Raw genomic sequence first — 14,168 nt, 5'->3', positions numbered from 1 at the left:
CTTAAGCAGTGAGCTGAGGAAGTAAGGCATTAAATTCCAGTTCCTAGGTTCCAGCCACTATAATCTGCCTCCATCACTTTCTTTATCCCTGCTCTCTAAGTAGCAAGCAAACATATCTTGCTCCATCAGAATGAAATAAATATAGAGCTACTGGTATTTCTCAGTCAACTTTTAGCCCTACATAATATTGGAAAGGTGTAGGGTAATACATTGCTCCATAATAAACTAACCCAATGCTTTGTGACTTAAAACAACCATTTATTTCACTCATGATTTTGTGGGCTCAGCGTGGTGCTTTGTTGTATCCACCTGGCACCAGCTGGTAGCCAAGCACAGGGTCAAAATTCAAGATGGTCTCCTCACTTAAATGTCCTGCACCTCTGTGGCTCTTCATGGCCATCCATTCTCAATCTCTCTCTCTCTCTCTCTCTCTCTCTCTGTGTGTGTGTGTGTGTGTGTGTGTGTGTGTGTGTGTGTGCCTCAGGGCCTCTCCATGTGGCTCAGAGGTGTTGGGGCTTCCCAGAGCATGGTGGTCTCAGGAATGTCACCCTTTCTACATGATGGTTATTGTCCAAGAGGTGGGGAGTTAATGCTGCTAAGTCAGGAAAGGTCGATGCCTGTAACTAGTATAGTGTCACTTTGGCCCTATTCTACTGGTCAACATTGTCACTAGCTCTGCCCAGATTCATGAATAGAGAAACAGACACCACCGATTGAGTTGGGTGTACGAGGGTCTCATTGCAGTAAAGCAAGTGGTGTGAGAGACATTGCTGCAGCCATCTTTTCAGAATACACTCTTCCACATCTTCCTTTATAAACTTTCTTTTACATTATTCCTGGAATACTGGAACACCCTCCTAATTAATATCCTAGCCTCCAAACTTCATCTTCAGTTCAGCATATTGAAGCGTACTCCTTGCTACCAGACCTTCTTGAAATAATTATCTTATCAGTTCCCTTGCTTAAAAGTTTCCAGGGGTCCCCCTGGTTTATAAATAAAACCCATACTCTACTACTTGTCATTAAAATGCTCCATGATTTGATGCCATCTCACCTATTATCAGTTAAATTGTATCCCCCCAAAAGATATATTCACATTCTAACCTCCCAGTACCTATAAATATAATCTATTTAGAAATAGGGAGAAATAGGGTCTTTATCAATGTAATCGAGTTAAAATAAGGTAGAGCTGTGTTAGGTTGGACCTTAATCCAATGACCAGTGTCTTTATAAGAAGAAGCAGAGAGCTCTAGATAAAGAGACACAGACAAGACACAGAAGACTGTGTGAAGACAGAGACAGGGATTGAAGTGATACCCCTTGAGCCAAGGATTGCCAATGACTGGCAGGAGCCACCAGAGGTAGGAAGAGACACAGAAGGATTCTTTCCTGGAGTCTTCAGAGGGAGCTCTGCCAACACCTTGATTTTGGACTTCCAGCCTCCTGACTATGAGAGGACAAATTTCTGTTGTTTTAAGCCACGGAGTTGGTGGCAATTTGCTATGGCAGGCCTAGGAAGCTAACACCACACATCCAATCCTAGCCCCCGTTGCTTCCAAACAGTCCTCCTTTATTAAGGCCACTTCCCCGTCCCCGTCTTCCACTTAACGACTGCATCTGACTTTGTCTTTTCCTCCCACTAAAAGGAGCACAGTGAAGCGGTCTCCACACCCAGAATCTGTGGCTGAGTTATAGCTGACATCTTCTGGCTTTCTGCGCGCCGAGCCACTTGTTCCGAACGCTGAGTCAGAGTGCACCTGGCATAAAGAGAGCCTCACACGTTTGTCAGCTTGAAAAAAGTGTTGAGAAGGTATTACGTTTTTTTAGTAAGTGCTTAGACTTAGAAATAGAACCATTCTTTCCCTGTCAGAGTCTTTGTTCATCAAAAAGAAACGCATTTAAGTGAGAGAGTGAATTATAGAAACAGATCATGCAAAGCTATAGAAGTCCTTCCTTGGCTACTCACCTCTTAGCTGTCAAAAAATCTATGAACTGCAGTGGCTTTAATCAACGGGACCAAAAATAACTTCAATAACCTCGACCTCTAGCAAGGCTGCCCTCGTTATTGTTCCCATTTCCATTGTTGGAAACTGTGTGTGAAAAGCTCCTCAAGGAATCCGGGAGGTCACATATCCTTTTCCCAAACTACCTTATATGGTAACATGTGCCAAATAGCTACAAATCTTTTTAATAATGGTCAGGATGGGACATCTCATAGTATATATTGATCACTTGGTTATGAATATAAGTCATGCCAGAGATCTGAGGGATAGTGTCTGAAATGCAGGAAGTGACCCATTGTCCTGTTGGATCATCCTGATGGTCAGTCTACACCGAGAGCCCTGAATACCCAGTGGGTGCCACACCTTTACAGATAAGTAGTCAACCTAGAAGGTATTTAGGGGAGTGAGCAAGATGGAGAAGAGGCTTGAAGAGTAGCAGAATAATACAATGACATTTAACTTGAAGAGGAGAAGTTTCAGAAAAAAATACTTAATTACCTTAATATATAGAAAAGGCTTTTCTAGTGAAGAATGACTTATTTTTTGTGCCCCAAAGAGTAAAGCTGCCAACAATAAATAGAAGTTATAGGAAGACAATTTCTGAATTGTCATAAGGGAGATTCCTAAAAATCAAGTTAGAAATTATGCATTGTCTCTGAAAATATTCATGCAAAAACCTATAACTTCTCAACAAGATCTTATTTATCTTTATAGTCCTATTGCATAGCACAGTTATTCTCATATAATGACTGATGAGCATGTATTTGATAAATAAAAGTAAATTCAAATGGTCTCTTTTTAAACCTAGGATTCCAGTACCTTGGGATTCCAATGAACCTCAACTATGAGTCACTGATTTTTCCTTTCAATGTGTCACTTAATTTTCTTTCAGCAGGATGTGTACCCGTCAGGAAAATAAAGATCCCAAAACATATCAGTAGGGACATTTTAGGTAGTATTATACGGTAATTAAACATAAAATGTGAAACACTTAACAAGGTCAAGATTCAAATACACATATTTACACAGACACTTAATCCTTCTAAAATTCCCCTTATTCAAGGCAAAAGTGAGCTGCAATTGACCAAGCCTTCAGGACAGGCATTATGCTCAGCGCCTTCACACTCATTCAGAAGCATTTACTGAATGCCGATGGTGTGCCAGGCATGCCTAGTACTTTCCATCACTTTAGGGAGGTGGGTATTAATATCTCCACTTGAGGGCCAAAGGAGTTATGTAACTTGTCCAAATTCAGGCTGCCACTAGCCCATACAGAACATTTGTGCAAATTTAAGAAAAAAGAAAAAAAACAAAGTACCTCTTTTTCAAGATACTTTACTTCCATTTGTCAGAAAACTAATCATAATGTGCTAATTTTATTAGAACAAGAAACTTGACTGTCCTCTGCCATAAAATCGTCTCTATAAATATTCAAATTAATAATGTCTACGATAAAAATAGTGTACACTTTAGAAGGATTTTTTTGTGCAGTGCACAGTATACTCAACAGTAAATGACAATCCTATGTGAAATCTAATACATGAAGCACCAGGGATTTTACTCCACAGAACTACCATTGAGTCCCCCCCCCCAAAAAAAAAAAACAAGAATGACCAAGAATTTCACACGAATTACATAACCCTCTGGCTGCATATTACTGTTCTCCTTTCAGCACCATTTCATACTCAAATAACAAAATATATGTATGTATGTCATCATGAACCCACTGAATGCACAGGAAGCAAATAGCAGCAGATGAATGAGAAGTGTTTCTCAGAAAGCCCACCATCAGCATCTCCCAGACAAAAATGGCTTCTCCAAAGCCTGGTTTTACCTACCAGGCAGAGTAAAAAATATTCTTAAAATTAGAACAAACTGTTTTACTCCTAAATGTCAACCAAATACTCAATCAGAATTGAAGGTCTTAATTATTACAAAAATGACAAATCAGATCTCACTAGAATGAAATCTTAGTGCTTCAGACCAATATTCAGTCAAATTCTGGAGTTATTTAGATACAGGGGTCTTTATGAAAAGATTTTGACTTTTCCTAGAGAAAATATTCGAGAGTGAGAAATGGCCAAAACACTGAATGGAAATTAAAATATCCTTAGAAAGAGCAATATATGTTTATGTGGGGCCTCAGTCCTCCAAATCACACTTTTGGGGTTGTTACTACGTTGCAGGTTTATATTAGATGCTGAGTACACAGTAGTGATCACATGTAGACCATGCTCTGCTCTTATTCCAGCAGGCAAATTAACGTAAACCAGGAAAGTGTGCCAAGTGCTACGACAGAGATCGAGACGAATTGTGATTGGCCCACCTGATGGTGCCTTGGTCTGTTCTCACAAAAATATAAGTCAGCTTTAAAATTAACTTAAAAACAATCACTATCATCATACCTAGCACATAGTAAATTCGCAATAGATGTGGAGTGAATAAATAAATGAATTTTCCCGCTTACAAATTAGAGTTGGGATGATAACAAATATCAACATCAATTATAGGAAAAGTGTTCATAAACACAAAAATTTTTTAAATAGCCAAAAGCCTAAGGCGAATTGAATTGAGAGAAGTCATTTAAATAGAAACCTCATGCTGACCAGCTTAAAACATACATAAATTATTTGTGATGTCTTTGTAGGGCTACTTAATAATATAGTTTCAGTATCTTAGTAGCACATTTATTTTTATTTGTAAAGTCATGTGGACAGTTTTTTCCCCTAAATCCAAGCCTTAACTCTAAATCTGGCTTTGACAAGAGTGATCAATTATGAGGAACTCTAATAATTTCTATTGCTTTCAGCCATGCAGACCGAGAAAGTCTGGGCATAAATGCAAAAGAGAGACAGACAGACAGACAGACAGAGACAGATTCCTGGCTGTATAGAGAGGGTCTCTATGCATGAATTCCAATTTTTCAGGAAGATAATTTGAGATGAAGGTTTGTACCTTCAACAGGTTTAACCACTCTACCTTGTGCTAACCAAGCTGCCCAGTGGACATTTTTTAAAAGATTTTTTAAAAATTAATCTTTAGAGAGAGAGAAGAAGGAAGAGGGATAGAAAGAGAGAAACGCTGATGTCAAAGGGAAACATCAATGAGCTGCATCCTGCATTTGTCCCCCATTTGTCAGAAAATTTGTCAGGGGCGGAGTCCACAACCTCGGTACCTGCCCTGTCGGAAGCGAACCGGTGACCTTTCAGTGCACAGGATGATGCGCTGGGGCCCAGGGGACATTTTACTGAAATACAAGCAAAATGCTGCATACCGTACTCACTTTTTTAAACCTAACTCTGTGTTTTGGACTGTCTTATTGAATTTATTGGGGTGACATTGATTACTAAAATGATATAAGTTTCAGGAGTGCAATTCCATAATACATCATCTGTACATTGTATTGTGTGTTCATCTCCCCAAGTCAAGTCTCCTTCATCACCATTTAACCCCCTTTTCCTCTTCTACCTCCCCCACCCCCTTTCCCTGAGGTAATCACCATACTGTTGTCTGTGTCTACGAATTATTTTCTTTGCTTAATAAGATTACTTTTTGTTCCTCTCACATCCTGTTATAAATAATTTGAGGGTGGGAGCCGGTCTGTGAAGTTCTCATCAGCACCGTGTGCAATGAAGCATTTACAAATGCTTTGTGAGCTGCCTCACATTTGAAATTCAGAAGTCGGCAGTTTTCTAAAAACATACTTTTAGGTAATGTCTGATGGGAAGGAGAATCACAAAATACTGGAATTAAAGGCCTGCACGCTGTTCAGAATGGTATTGTCGGCAATCTGTCTCACTTTACAAACTTCTTTCATCCTGATTTCCATCACCACCGCCACTTACCAGATCATCGTTCCAAACTTTCCGTGTGGAGTCTACGGAACTTTAGATGGGAAAGAAAGGAGAATATACGTATAACTTTTTAGCTGGAGAGCTCCAGCCCGGTGAGGGTCTCGGTGCACCTGCACCAGGTTGGGGCGCGCCCTGAGGACTTGGCCTTTCCCTGAATTCTTCCTCTCTGCCCACCCCCACAGTGCTCCCCGCTCAGCCCTCGCGCAGGGAACCCAGCCAGGAGGTGGCCGAGCCCTGGGGAGGGGCCCAAGCGGATGTTTGAAGAACCCAAGATTGTCTAAAACAACAGGGAGAATGGTGAGAAATTCACCATCACCATTGCCAAAAAGAGCAATTTATGGTTTTGTTCTTTTTTTAAGCAAGCCATTTGGCTTCGTAATCTCTCTCTTGTAGGTTTTTATTCCTGGATCGTGGCTAAATTCTTTAGGCTTAATTTATTGGCTTCAAAAATACTGGGCAGTTGCATTGCCCATCCACCTCCTTATTACTATAGCAATTAGTTTTGTACTCTTTAAAAAAAAAATCCTTTATTGATTTTAGAGAGAGGAAGGGAGAGGGAGAAAGAGATGGAAACACTGATGAGAGAGAACATTGATTGGCCACCTCCTGCATGCCCCCCACTGGGGATTTGACCCACAACCTAGGCATGTGCCCTGACCAGGAATCAAACTGGCAACCTCCTGGTGCATGGGTCGATGCTCAATCACTGAGCCACACCAGCTGGGCAGTTTCATACTCTTATTTGGAATAATGTAAGTACCTCTCCACTTAACTCCATTAACACAATCACAGATCATTATGCTAAGTATCTGCACCAGGAGAAAAAAACAAGAAGAAGCCATCCTAGCATTGAGATATTCCCACTAGTGAAGGGAACCAGATGTTCTTTCCTGTAGTCAAAGACCTTTACACCAAAAACTGCATTGTATGTAGATTAACACCAAGCATGCTTGAAGCATTTTGACAAAAACTTTTTTTTGAAAAATAAGCATGGTGTTTGTCTACTCTTCTTGGACTAGTGAAAAATACAGGATCCACCCTATCTTCAGTAGGTGCATATATGCAGATCTGATAAGGAATTCACAGGCAGAGATGTTAATAATCCATGTGCATCAGCAACATAAGCAAATCATTAAAATGAGACATTCCTCTGGTACTTACAGGGTAAAACTTTTGTGTTCTAGCTTTTTTAATTAAAAAGATTTCATATTACCCCTAAGAGTTTGAGTACAAATATTGTTAATACTTCCTTCCAGGTCTATATAAATGCCCCCCCCCCCAACTTCACTCTTCTCCATTGAAATCAAATGCACATCTGTTTGACATGGGTGTTAGACTAGGTAACCAGTAAGTGATCATATTCATTCAACAGAAGTGTATTACAAATACATGCAAAATTTGTACCAAGTGCTGGAGTACTAGGGATTTTGTAAAAATACATAAAAAGAGCTAGCCAGCATTCCTGATTTGTAATTTAAACAAATCAAATTTATATCAATATATAAAAAATGAAACAGTAACAGGAGAATAAATGGAATGGGATGGGTTGGGATGAAATGGGGTCGGATGGAATAAAAGAAAAATGAAATGAAAAAGAATGGGAAAATTACTTTTCTACTCGGCTCTCTGCATAATTATCATACCACTATTCTACATTTTTCTAAATTGCTATAGAAAGCTTAAGGGCCTAGTCTATCCTATTTTTTGTCACATCTTTAACACCTGCCATAGTGAAAAGTATACATTTAAGTGAGTAAATAAATAAATAGTAAGATGTCACACAAGAGAAACAGAAAACGCTATGAGCACTGAAACGACACTGTGACTATAACCACCTCAAGCATTAAGGAATCCGCTTGTTAATTGTTACCTGAAATAAATAACGTAAATGTTTTCTCAAATTTTTATTTATTAAAATCCATCATGTGTGCCTTTGACGTAGGGACTTCAGAAGTTTTAGAAGTGACACTCAGTGTCAAAAACTTAATCTCCGAAGAAGATTTGAAAATAAAGTATTTCAAGAGCAGTTCAGTCTAGATTTCTAGGGTTATCCTAACAGGGCGTAATTTTTTATGTAAATATGCATGTAATTTTCTACATATTGAAAGGTTCTTCTCTAATCATGTTCCTCATAGACAAACAATTGGAGCAAAAACCAAATGCTGAAGCAAGGCCCCCAGCTTCTAAATTGATTTTCCTGAGGGGGGATCCAGGCACCTTGTTACCTAACCCCACTGGAAGCTCTGGCATGCAGGAACTAGCAGCCCAGGGGCGCTAGGGATCTGAAACCTGGAAGTTAATATGAAACTCCTGTGCTCAAACACACACATGTGCACAGTGCCGACTTCCATCCAGCAGATAGCTCTGACCTCTTTTGACACTGCAGAATAAACCGGGAAATCAACTCCAAGCATTGTGTGCCTCTGCTGTGCCTCCAGGGCTCCAACAGACATCCTAACAATTCTCAGAAGTTTCCATGACCAAACCCAATAGCAGGCAGAGACCTGAAGGCTCACGAATGACCCATTCTCGCTCTTCCATGGAGATAAGCCAGTTTTCTAACAAACACACTCTGAGAGGAATGCAAGGAGATGTTCAGGATTGAACCGCTCTAGACATACATGTAAATTATTCCGTACCACCCCACTGCACATTTTGCTAGTTTTCTCTGTCTACTCCCGGCTCTCACTTCACCATTTTTTTCTCCAAGTTACCTCGATTGCCTTGTACTCTTGCTACCCTCAGAAACTTGAAAAGGCAGCTGGATTCCTTAGCCCAATAACTGAATCATAGACTTCTTTCAACATAACAGGGAGCAGGAAACGCTGCAGTTGCTTTGTGATTTCTTTGATATTCAGCTTTTTAGACAGAATGTCTTGAAATTACTGTTTTATTTTTTATTGAATTTATTGGGGCCGCATTGGTCAGTAAAAAGTATGTTGGTTTCAAATATACAACTCCACAGTACATCATCTGCCCACTGCATGGTGCGCTCACCATCCAAAGTCTAGTCTCCTCCGGTCACCATTTACTATGCACCCTTTACCTTCTTGCTGTTTGCTTAATCCATTTATTCTGTTTTAAATCTTCGAACTACTTCGTCTAACTTCTCTGGTAGAGCAGCGCCAACATTGCACTAAAAGGTGGAACCTTACGAAAACCCATTTATGCAGTCAGTGCTCACGCGTGGCCAGCAGGGGGCAGTAGCGTACCAAGAATCGTGGAGACCGTCCCAGGCTCAGAGAAACACTGTTGAATCGCTGCGCTGGGTCTGCGTCGATGATCTCAGCTCTCAGATGAAGTCTTTTGTGTCCCTTTTGACAATGCGCTGTTCAGTTTTCTGTGAGTTGTGACTTACCCAGACAGCATTTCGCTGTGCCAGTTTAGATTAAGAAAAAAAGTGCAAGAGAAAATTAAAATGCTGCCAAATGAAACATATGAAATCAAGGAAGAAGTAATGGTGCATATATTTAAAGTTTGTCCCTTCTCTGTTCCCATCCACTTGAATCCTGAACAGTTTTTCTGGATAACAGACTTAATTCACCCCTATGCTTCCCCCTCAGGCGGACACCCATTTCATTCTACCTTCTTTGTCATACAGTTTTCTGTTACAAACAATAGATTTCTTTATAAAAAGGAGAAAAAATTACTTTTAAACCAAATACTTGACTTTTAAATGAATTCAGAAAACTCCAATGTCGTGTTTTAGCCTTCCGTCAAGCTTCCCAGTATAGAATTTTAATGTTTTTATGCTTTTGAACATTTCATTTCAATGATATGTTTCAAAAAAAAAGTCTTCCCCTGTAAATGCACATCTCATATAAACCTGTGAATTTATATCTGATGTGTTTGGGTAGAACATAAAGTAAACACTGAAACATCAGAGATTTGAAGACTATATTGAAGGATCACTTCCCTTGCATTGGGAAGGTGTTTAGTAATCCAACCCTCAAAATCAGCAGAGATGAAACCGCCTTCAGAATAATTTGAGTTGCATCCCAAAATATAATACCCGTAAGCCTGGCTTCTTCTGCTGCCTAGGCTGGAATCCCCACGTTACTAATGTGTTGTTCCCTTAGAGGTATTGATTTATGACTGTGAGATGGCAGAAGTAATGTTACTTCAACACCTGGCACCAAAACTCCTCTTGAGGGGGTTGCTTGTGCCCTCCCTAAGACTGACGGGGCTCTGGCTGCTCCTCTAGGTTCCTCCCCTCTGGCCAATGTCCCACGATTGCCCAGTCACACCAGCCTCCTTGCTGTTCTTTTTTTTAAAAAATATCCTCACTGGAGGATATTTTCCCATTTATCTTCAGATAGAGTGGGAGGCAGAGAGAGACATCAACTGATGGCCTCCGCATGACCCTGACCAGGTCCTGGGACTGAACCACAACCGAGGTACATGCCCTTGACTGGAATCGAACCCTAGACTCATTGGTCCATGGGCTGACGCTCTAACCACTGAGTCAAACCGGCCAGGGCTCCTTGTTGTCCTTTGAAAACACACCAGGTAGCCTGGTGTGTCACAGCCTTTGCTGCAGCTGTTCTCTCCCTTAGGGTCTTACTTCACTTATCCAAACAGCTCATTCATGCACCTACTTCAACAGTTAGTGCAAAAGTTGCCTTTTCAGTGAGGCCTTCCCTGGCCACCTATTTAAAATGGAATATTCCACCCCTCATTTCCTATCCCACCTTCCTCCTTAATTTCCTCACTAGCATTTACTACCATTAGATATGTTAGATATTACATATATAAATATAAATGTAATATGAAATGTGATACCTGAAACTAAACATATCAACCAATAGAGGGTTTAACCTTGCTATTAAAAGGACAAAGCAGCCTTGGCCGGTTTGGCTCAGCGGTTAGAGCATTGACCTGCAGTCCAGAGAGACCTGGGTTCGGTTCCCGCTAAGGGCACACACCTGGATTGCAGTTTGTCCCCAGCCCTGGTTGGTCGTGCGGGTGGCAGCCACTCTATGTGTCCCTTTATGTCCTCTCTCTCTTCCTCTCTCTGAACAAAAAATGGAAGAATGTCCTCAGGTAAGGATTTAAAAAAAAAGGACAAAGCAAAATCCAACTCTATGCTAAATAGGAAAGACGAAAATATGCCTAAAAGAAAATAATTCAAAAATGCTAACAGTGGGGGGAAAAATGGGAAAAGTTATACCAACAAGATGCAAATAAAAATAAAGAACGGAGATCTCAAAATCCAATTAAGTAGAATTCAGACCAAACACCATTACCAAGACAAAGGGCACCTTATGATGATAAAGGCTAAAATAAACATTTATGAAAGATTTGCAGCAAATAATGCAGTAGTTTCTTTCATGCAACAGAAACTACAAGAGAAGATTCAAAGACAACAGAAATATATACACAATAGCAGACTTAAGAACACTTTTCTTAGTCCAAGACAAAAAATACTGTACAAAAACATTTATGATAATTGACTTTATAATTTACATATAGAGACAAGTATACCTCAATAAACTACATAAGGAAAAATACAAATTATGGTCTCCATCAATAATATAATAAAGGTAGAAATCCATAACAATCAAAATATAAGAGAGCCTTACCACCTTGAAATTTTAATTTTTATATTAAACACAGTTTGGCTCAAGGGGAGATGCCAACTGATTTTGAGAATTTCTAGGAAAAAATAATAAAACTACATCAGAGTCTATGAGATACTGCTAACGAATGTTCAGAATAAAATTCATAGATTTAAATATCTATATCAATAAAAATGAGAAAAATAAGACATTGCACTCAAAAAGTTAGAAATATTTAAGGCTTGCTTCATTTTTCACTTTGGATTTTATTATTTTTAAATTAAACAACCTCGATTTGAAAATAACCTGAAACAAACCTAGCTGTATGAAACTGCATTTAGCAATTTTACAATTAGGTATAATATTGGTACTGTTATTTTGAAACTATTATATATTAGGGGAAGAGTACATAAGCAATTATGTTAATATTACTAGTAACCTGCTTTTCTCCAAAGAGAAAAAGATGTGCAATATAAAATCAAATAAGTAAAGAATTATATATTTCATTAGCATTGCAATTATATTAATTGAAACATAAGCACACATTTATGATCTATTTTTATCTTTCTTTGAAAAACCACACGTTTCTTAGATCTTGTATTGAAAAGTCTGAGAAGTAACAACTTGTTTTGCCATGAGCATCTTTAAGCACAAAGATTGTCCTCACCAAATACCCTTTTCACTAAAGCAATGAACACTCCTTTGAGAAATGGCTGCTATTATGTCTGGAGCAGTAAATGAGACTGTTCCTATGATACTGGGACTCATTGTCCATAAGCCATCAAGACATTTGCAGTTGTCAAATGAACATAGAAGTCAATGATGCACAATTTGAGCTTTAAAATGAATAATTACTATAATTATATAAAGGTGTAAATAGAGATGCCACTAGAATTAACAGATAACTAGAAGCTAAAGGAGATTCAATGTGGTAGCAAGATATAAAGTTACATATAAAAATCAATGCCTTCATATATTTAAGCAATAGCAGGTAAAGGGAAAAGTAGAAAAGATAACCCCGTTTACACTGCCAACAAAAATGAAATGTACCCTAGTAACAAATTTAACAAGAAATGTGCACAACTTATGTGAGAAAAACTCTAAAGCTTTCCTGAAAGACCTGAATAAAAGTAAAAATAACATTGTTCTTCAGTAGAATAATGCAAAATGATAAACTGATGACAATATTTTAAAGTATTTTTATGGAGCTAGATTCTATAGTTTATATAATAAAATGACTAACCAAGAATATCCAAGAAACAGGAAAAACTAAACAAACAAAAAATGCATCAATGAATTAGTTCTAGCCCTAACAGACAATAGAATATATTTATACAGTTTCTGTAATTAAAACAGTGTAATATTAGCATGTGAGTAGACAATCAAATCAATGAGGGGAAAATAGAAAGTAATAGATATAACCACAAGTACAATGTGGAAATTTCTATATGTGATAAAAGTGGTATCTCAAGTCACTGGGAGAAAATTTGACTTTTTTAAATTAAATGTTGTTAGAACAACTAAATAGTCCTTTGAAAATAGACAAAATTGAACATAACATCACCTAGGTGAAATTTTGCCCCCAAATAACTAAAAAATGTTCAACATTCATCTTATAATGAGAACCAATCTGAGTATTCAAATTGAAGGATATTCTGGAAAAACCACTGGCCTGAATTTCTCTAAAATGTCAATACCAGAAAAAGGGGGGGGGGGGGCGGTGTCGTGGCTACAGAAGTACTCTAAATTGAAGGACACTAAAGAGACTTGATAACTAGTAAATGCAATATGTAATCCTGGTTAAATCCTGGATTCATATTCATAAACAACAAGATGGTAAGCAAGGATTTGGGGGGGGTCGTGGGGAGAGGTGGGCGATTGAAATTCGAATATAGGCTGCATATACTAACTGAACAGTGTGTAATGGATTCCGACTTCCTATGTCTGAAGAACCTGAGGTGGTATTTCCTAAGGACGTTGTGTTGTGATCCTGTAGGACAGTGGTCCTCAGAGGGGGCGATTGTGCCCCCCCCCCCCCACACACACACACGTTTAGCAGGTTTGAAACAGTTTTGGTCGTCACAGCCGGAGGAAGGGAGGGTTGCTACTGGCACCGAGAGTGTAGAGGCCAGGAGTGCCACTACACATTGTACAGACCCCAGGGCCGTTCTCCGCCCCCCACAACAAAGAATCATCCTGCCCAACATGTCAATAGCGCCCAGACGGAGAAACCCTGATTTAGGAGAATTCTCATTCTTAAGGGACAGGTACTGAGATATTAGACGGAATTAAATGAAACTGTCTTTTGCGCAGATCATATGTTAGTAATGTGTAAAAGCCAAGGGTTACGATGTTCACAACTAACTCAAAATGTGCAAAAACACCGTCCAGGTCCTGCCGCCCTGGCTTCCCTCCAGCCTTGGGACCGGGGGTCCACGCCTCCCCAGCCGGGCTGCCCGCCGAGCCTGCGCCGTGACAGCGGCGGCGGAGGCCACTGCGCACGCGCCGAGCGGCCAGCCGCGCCCACTCAGCGCGACTTCAAAAGTTACAGCGGGGCTGGCGGACCTCGCAGTGCGGCGGCTGCCCGCGGCGGAGAAGGGAAGGGACTAGGGAGGGGAGGGGCGGCTCCTGGGGAGTGACAACCGTGCTTTCCCTAGTGAAGCCCGGAAACCTCCTTCTTTGCGGTCGGCGGAGCGTCGCTCACCCTTTCCGAGCCCCAGCCCGGAGGAGCCCGTGGAGTGCGGCCGCGACGC

The 14,168-nt window shown here is 39.9% G+C and overlaps 1 pseudogene; it reads left to right on the top strand.

The window, feature by feature from the left end:
* The first annotated feature begins 6,151 nt into the window (after positions 1–6,151).
* Positions 6,152–9,113, top strand: LOC118616984 (annotated as a pseudogene).
* The last annotated feature ends 5,055 nt before the right edge of the window (positions 9,114–14,168 follow it).

Source organism: Molossus molossus, unplaced genomic scaffold (assembly GCF_014108415.1).
Source record: "Molossus molossus isolate mMolMol1 unplaced genomic scaffold, mMolMol1.p scaffold_m16_p_5, whole genome shotgun sequence".
In the NCBI taxonomy this organism is placed as follows: Eukaryota; Metazoa; Chordata; class Mammalia; order Chiroptera; family Molossidae; genus Molossus; species Molossus molossus.
Note: the sequence above shows the minus strand (reverse complement) of the source record. Positions and strands in the feature narration are given on the sequence as shown.